The following is an 8,504-nucleotide window of genomic DNA, read 5'->3' as shown; positions in this document are numbered from 1 at the left end:
CAAAAAATTTAAGATTAAATAGTATTAGCTCCCCAGCTTCGTGTTTTCATTTTCTTATAGGCCTAGAGAATTATTACTTGTAGGAACTTATAAAATAGAAGTTACTTAAACTTTAATATTTACAGGATGTCTTTACACAAGTTCATGGGGGTTTTCTCTTTCAGGTTTCTCTTAATTCAATAAGTAATACCTATAGTTTATCTAATTTAGTTCACCAGTCTTTTAATGCCAGTATATATGCCTTGGGTGTAAAATATAGGCCTAGTGTATTGACATTTGAGTATGCAGAGTAACAGGACAGCATAGTCTTAGTATGTAAGCCGTAGGTGTGTAACATATTACATAAGCCTAGTGCTTAGATGCAAGTTTTGAATATTCAGCTGTATCAGTACAGCAGTCTTGGTATTAAACTTTAGGTGGTAGTTTTGAATATGGTGTAAGTCTGCAGCCTTGTATATAACAAGCTTTAGAAGTCTTAAAAATTAGACATACTGCATTAATACTACTAGCTATAAATACTCTGCTGTCACAGTACAGCGTATAGCGTAGTCTTAATATGTAAGTTTTAGGTGATAATATTAGTGTAGGCCTAGTGCATTGATAGTTTGAATATACAGCAGTAACAGCACAGCTTAGTCTTGGTAGAAAAGCTTAGTGTCGAATATTGCATAGGCCTAGTGTATTGAGCTTAGTTTACAAACTTTATATTTTAAAATTGCTAATTAGGTTTTGATAAATGTTCCGCTAGCATTTAAATTTTGAGTTTGCTGTTACGCCTTGCTTATCAATAGTTCATAAATTTAACTCGCCGTTTGCATATTTTTATATTTTCGAAAATATATTTTCGAATAAGTATTTGAAATGTCAATAGTAGATTTATTTTAGTTTAATTTAGTTTGGCAATTAGGCTTTATGTAATAATTGCCTTTGCCGTTAAATTCGTTTATAGTTGAATTTTTTTTTTTTTTTAATTCCTACCTAGCCAGTAACTTTTCTGCAGTGATATTTAAATAGACCAATTTCTAAACGCCTAAACCCCTAAAGTAACTTAATATTGGACGTCCCTTTATTATGCCTGTACTTTGCATTGTCATGTTTGTCTTAAGTACTTTTAATAAATTTATAAAAGGATTTTAACCCTTAAACTTGTGGGTAAAAAAAAGTTGTGCCGATAGTTTTAAGTTGCTTTTGTAAGCTGTGGTTTGAGAGTTAGTGCTACTTATTCTGGTAAATTTTAATATTGTTTGAACAGTTTGGTGTTGGACTCTAAAGGAAAGCATTTTTAAAATTTAGGTTTAAATATCCATTCTCTAAATTTCGCAGCGTAACTTCATACACAATTTAAGTGATAACTTGAGTGATTTAACATTTAAAATGTTCCAGTTGGCCTGTAATTTAAGTTTGCCCTTGTCTTAAGTTTGCCCTTATCTTCGATAGTGATTCTGCCGCTTGTTTTATAATTGCAGGTAACTTCTACAACCTATGGCAATGTCAGTGCAAATTTGGTATAGGAAGCTCACTGGCTATAGTCCTCCTAGCATAGGGATGTCCAACCTTTTAATTTAATGGGCCGCATTGCAAACTTAAATATTTAACTGGGCCGCAAAACCCCAGAATATCTCAATACATTTTAATGAAAATTGACAATATAAAACAAAACCATGTGCATACACTTTATTACAACATTGTAAATATTGAAATGTTTATATGTAGCTATACATAGAAAATAACCCATTAAATTTAATTAACCAATATTAATTCAATGAGACTTGGCTTTGTCTTCTAGAATTTAATGATAAATGACTATAAAACAAAACCATGTGAATACACTTTATTACAACATTGTAAATATTGAAATGTTTATATGTAGCTATACATATAAAATAACCCATTAAATTTAATTAACCAATATTAATTCAATGAGACTTTTGACTTTGTCTTCCAGCCATAATGTTTTCAATATTTGCATCGAAGGATGTATTCTTAATTCTAAGAATGTTTGCAAAATGTCTGTCAGTCAACCTATTTCTTCTTGCAGTTTTAATGTTTTTCATGCTGGAAAAAAAACTGCTCGCAAGAGTATGTACTTCCCCACATACATAATAATTTTCTAGATAATTTTATAATTTGATTGAATTCATTGAGAGAATGCAATTTCTTATAAAATAAAGGAAGTGTGTGCTCTCTATGGAAAGTTTTTAAACCCTCCCGACTTTGCAGCTCGATCAGTTCAAGTTGGTACTCACTACATGATAAATTTGCTAAAGTTTCTTTTTTTTTTTAATGAGAGTATAGTGGGCCGCATCCAAACACAGTGGGCCGCAGGTTGGATCAGACCAGGACCTAGCACGTCATAGATGGAAGAGTTTGGAGGAAAAACTAAGGTATTAAACAGGAGCTACAGTGGTTATTTTTTTAATAAGTGCTTCTGAAGTGTAGTTTTTCTGCTTAATTGTAAGTTTAACAATTGTCATTAAAAGAATTTATTTGCCAGTGTAGACTTTCTTTAGCATTTTATACAATGTTATTCACTGCTTTCGGAAGTGTCGACCAATTAGTCTTGTCAGTGTTCACTATTGTGTAAAACCTGACTAACTCATAGAAAATTTAAACTAGTTTCTAAAATTAATAGATGTTGTATCCTTAATAGTATTTTCAAAATGGCAACTGAAAATATCTATTTTAATAAAGGTATGGTGATTAAGAAATTTCTTTTAATCCTAGATCTGATACTTTGAATTAGGCATCTGGTTAGTTATTAGTTACGTCCGAAAGAGGACCAATATAATGGGACAAAAATATTCTACCATAAGAACTGCTATATCAGGTAGGAAAAATTCTTTATAATAAACTAATGAAAATACTGAAATTACTTGTTTTGATGGTTGAAGTAGTCTATGGTTGAGTATTTCGCAAACTATTTTTAAGGTGAAATCATTCGTAAAGATATACTACAAACTTGAAGGGGAAACTAAATTTACATTTAAAGATAACCAAAAGTAATTCGCAATTCTCCTTTAGTTTAACTTGAGAAAGTAGACTACATATAGCTGGGTCTAGAGTTAAACCTTTAAGACTGTACTTGGTTCACTTGGTGACATGAGAATTGTCACAAAGCCAGCATTGGGAAGGTAAACCAAAGTTCAGATATATGGCGATACAAATGTAGACTAGAAAACCAAAACTTTAGCAAATAATGGTCAAACTAGGTATGGAGTTAATACGCAGAAAATGGACAATACTTAAGGCCTGTCCACACAAGCGGGCTTGATCGGCGTACTCCCGGGCTGACTGACAAATTCTGGCTGGCTTACCCGTGAATGTTGTCCACACTGGTGAGGGGGATGGATAAAGGTTGACTTTGGCCCCGACGATGGCCATTAGTAGTGTGTTTCAGTTTTCAGTTTGCAAAGAAGATAGTGTAGCATAATTGCTTTGTGTGATGAAAAAGAAGAAAAAGAGAATATGGTGCAAAGAATGGCTCAGTAAAAGAAGTGTATATGGTTAACGTAACTTCTGCCAGGGTCGAAGCTCAAGCCATCAGGCACCACTATAGTGATTTTGCCACAAGACCCATCGGGCAATGTGATGGTTTGACCGTCAAGTGTGCCCGTTAGAGGACAGGTCTTTAGAAAGCAAGACTGTATGGGCATAAATACTGTAACTTCAGTGTTTTAACAATAAAATGGATGGGAAAGATGCTGTTTGCGATTGTAATTGACTACAAATTTTTATTGTTTACGAAAGGTATTAGAATAGAGGGAAAATCCAATTCGCAATGAGTTATTAATTCTAAATAGTTACTTGGAAAGAAAAATTTGTTCTAATATTCTTAATCCTTTATACAAGAATATAGCTATACATAGGCAGAATTAAGTACAAAAGCCTTTTAACATAAGGAACAAGCAATGTATATAATTATGTAAAATATAAAGACCTGTCCACATGAGCGGGCCTGATCGGCGTGCTCCGGGGTTGACGGGCAAATTCTGGCGGGCTTACTCATGAATGTTGTCCACACGGGTGAGGCGATGGAGAGGTGGGCGTGCCCGACGATGCCAGTAGTGTGTTCAGTGCGGTACGATAAACATGGTGCCTACCCCAAAGATAATGATAGTATAGCATGATAATTGCTTTGTGTGTGATGAAAAAGAAGAGAATATGGTGCAAAGAATGGCTCAGTAAAAGAAATGTATATGGTTAACGTACGTTTGCCAGGGTTGAAGTAAAAGCCATCGGGCACCACCATGGTGATTTTGCTACAAGACCCATCGGGCAATTTGACGGTTTGGTCGTCTAGTGTGCCTGTTAGAGGGGAGGGCCGCCGATCAGGCCCGGTCGTGTGGACAGGCCTTAACAGGCACACTTGACGGGCAAACCGTCACATTGCCCGATGGGTATTGTAGCAAAATCACTATGGTGGTGCCCGATGGCTTGAGCTTCGACCTTAGCAGACGTACGTTAATCGTATACATTTCTTTTACTGAGCAATTCTTTGCACCATATTCTCTTCTTTTTCTTCTTTTTTATCACACACAAAGCAATTATCATGCTACACAATATCTTCTTCTTTGCGGTAGGCACCATGTTTATCATACCACACTGAACACACTACTGGCATCCTCGGGCACGCCCACCTCTCCATCGCCTCACCCGTGTGGACAACACTCATGGGTAAGCCCGCCAGAATTTGCCCGTCAACCCCGGAGCACGCCGATCAGGCCCGCTCGTGTGGACAGGCCTGTAGATAAGTAGAGGGAAAATCCAATTCACAAAATAATAGATTATTCGATCTAAATGAGGTATCTTGGACAGGAAACTAGTTTATCTATATAAGAATATAGCTATACATAGGCAGATTTAAGTACTAAAGCCTTTTAACATAAGGAACAAGCGATGCATATAGTTATGTAAACTATAAGTTTCCCTGTAAAGCTGTTTTTTAACGTTCTCTCTTGCATAGCTACATAAGCTTTAAAGAAAACGAGCAGTAAAGTAAATTTATAGTTTTTAACGATAACTACGGTGTTTTAAGTCTCCTCTGTGTATTTACAGCCTCACTCGAGAATATTTTTAAATCATTTATGGGGTGCTACTGTATCCACTAAGTCAAAAAATGGTCGTGCGACTTTGTAGATATAATATGCTAACGATAGGCATAAATCATATTGTAGTTGCTGAATTTCTTTCGTAGAATTTTGTGATATTTATAGGTAGGCCATCTGGTACTTGAGTATGGCTAATAAAGACAGTTTACCCATTACTACTAGACAGTACGTATCGTCATGACTATCTTATATTACAGACTGGTAGTTAGGAATCACAAATGATACATAGTCCTAATCATATCCGAAAACCCAGCTTAATTTTAACGCAATGGCGATATAATATCGAAGAGTATTTTTAATCCTGAGTCCCGAATGTTATACTTTAACGAATACATAAGGTTTTAAAATGTTTGTATACCAGCGCTTAATGTCTTCTACACAGTATACCTGTGTACCTGCTGGTCTGTGTTGAAATCAGTCTAGCGCACGGTTGTGACCGGATGTGTGTTTTAAAACTCATTTATTTTATTACTAAATATTTTAAAGTGAAATGTTCGGTGACGTGTGTGTGTGTGTGGAGAGAGAGAGAGAGAGAGAGAGCTTGTCGATTTCGTGGTATGAATTTGATAGACTAATGTAATAATAATAATTATTGTAATGAGGGTCTCGTATATCCAAAACTTTGAGTAGCTACTAGGCAGTTACAATAATCCATAATTATTATTATTATTATATATCAATGAGATCATTCCTGATAAAACGTAACTAAAGAACGCTCCTAAAGTTGCTTGTTGCTGAACGCTGCCACTGGGAAAGCTCAGAGCTAGACCAATTAAGGTACGCGGGATTGTCCCCGTGTGCACGCGCGCATGACGGGCGTGCTGCATTACGTGCTAGAGAGAGAGAGAGAGAGAGAGAGAGAGAGAGAGAGAGAGAGAGAGAGAGTGACTGACTCAAGGATATAGGTGACCACAGGGTCGACTGTTAACCCGCCGGGATTCATTTCAATTCGCTCGCTCGCGAAAACGATCGGTCTAGCCTAGACTTATAACCGTCCCAAACCGTTCAGGATAGTACCATCTACTAAACCTTCATTGTAGCTTTAATAAACCGTATTTTAACGATCGAAACGGACGGAAATAGATTGGGGAAACGTTGCTATAACCCTGTATATAGACAGGAACTGTCTAAAGCAGTCGTAGAATTTGGGAACAGGCGAAACATACAAAATTGGAGGTCAAGGTTTGACATACTTCGCTGATCGGGATAACTAGGCTCAATGTACACCAATGGAGACCTCTCTCACCTTTGTCGGTTTCTTTCTCGGCTTCTCCGAGAGTCCCTCGTGGTTTGCCACCGATGCAAGCAAGTAGCCGAAGGCAATAGAGAGATAGAGAGAGAGAGAGGTGTGGTACTCCTTCAAAATTTATAGTATCATTGTAACATCCAAGAACGGGACAACCTCGACGAGGTAATTCTCATTACCGCTGGTGAAACAATTTCTCTCTCTCTCTCTCTCTCTCTCTCTCTCTCTCTCTCTCTCTCTCTCTCTCTCTCTCTCTCTCCAGCAATTCCATCTAATTCCCTGGTTTGTTCTTTAACTAACCAGGCATGATTAACTAGGTCTTACTTATAACCTTGATCATTAGCCCCAAATGTCTAAAAGGACCCGAAGTTGGCCCGTAAAATTAGGCAAATAGTCACATACATACATACATACATACATACATACATACATACATACATACATACATACATCTCAGTACACATGCTCCAGTTTCTCCTACCTAATTTCAAAATCACAATACGGTAACGTCTAGGCAGATTAGAAAAAACTTATGATAATAATAGTAAAAAAAAATACGTAATAAAAAAAAGAAAGCTAAAGCACACAACTTTCCCTTTTCCCTTTCTTTCGTTTTGTACTTTGTTTTTTTTTACATATTTTTTCACGTGGTGCTCAGGTAGGACACATGGCTGAAAGCTCTCTCTCTCTCTCTCTCTCTCTCTCTCTCTCTCTCTCTCTCTCTCTCTCTCTCTCTCTCCAGACAATGTGCTTTTAACGGTTCCTCCTCTGCTGATGCCCCGTGCCACAGAGAGAGAGAGAGAGAGAGAGAGAGAGAGAGAGAGAGAGAGAGAAGAGAGAATCTGACCACCCATTTGCCCAAACGTCATATACACTTGAAAATGTGAATGTTTGCAGGCAAGGAAACTCGCCTTTGTGGACTCCTTACAGAAGAGTTGTATTCAGGGTCAGTAAAGGATAAACTATGTGTCTTTAAATTTCCCTCCCCTCCCCCTCCCCCTCCCCCTCTCCCTCCCCCTTCTCACTCTGAGCAAAGGAAGATAATTCCCACTTTTATTGTTCACGTAAACGGACTCATAATTATTCTCCAAGCGGACAGACTGACAGACAGACAGACAGGCAGGCAGTCACAGGAATTAATTTTACCTCTATAGAACCACGTTGGCGAGAAGGACTTACTGTATATATAATTATATATATATATATATTATATATATATATATATATATATATATGTATATATAATATATAATATAATATATATATATATATATATAATATATATATATATATATATATATATATATACATATTTACTTCGTTTATTTGTGAAATTTCGAAAGCCGATGCTTTTTGATTTAGGTTTCTGCGATTTCTGAAAAAAAAATAGAATCAAGGAAATATAATATTGAATTTAGATTTATTTCCAGTTTCAAGTACAGTTATGTTAACAATTTTTGCCTACATTTACAATTGTGTTAATTTTACTGTGATTTGTTTACATTGTTGCAAAAGCATTGATTATTATTTTATTATTATTATTTAATTATTATTATTATTATTATTATTATTATTATTATTATTATTATTATTATTATTATTATTATTATTAAAATTTTATTTTTATTACTATTATATTATTATTTTATTATTATATTATTATTATTATTATTATTATTATTATTATTATATATATATATATATATATATATATATATATATATATATATATATATATATATATATATATAGAGAAGCTAATAATAATATAATAATAATAATAATAATAATAATAATAATAATACTAATAATATTAATAATAATAATAATAATAATTATAAAAACGCTTTTGCAACAATGTAAACAAATCACAGTAAAATTAACACAATTGTAAATGTAAGCAAAATTGTTAACATAACTGTATTTGAACTGGAAATAAATTTAAATTCAATATTATATTTCCTTGGTTCTATTTTTTTTTCAGAAATCGCAGAAAACTAAATTAAAAGCATCGGCTTTCGAAATTTCACAAATAAACGAAGTAAATATGAATAAATATTTATGCCCAATAAACAAGATACGCCAAAGTTTGTCAAACCTAACTTCAGTTATCACGTGTTTAATTTTTTAATATAATCAAAGCATTTAAT

Source organism: Macrobrachium nipponense, chromosome 34 (assembly GCF_015104395.2).
Source record: "Macrobrachium nipponense isolate FS-2020 chromosome 34, ASM1510439v2, whole genome shotgun sequence".
Lineage (NCBI taxonomy): Eukaryota > Metazoa > Arthropoda > Malacostraca > Decapoda > Palaemonidae > Macrobrachium > Macrobrachium nipponense.
This window is presented reverse-complemented; position numbering follows the sequence as displayed.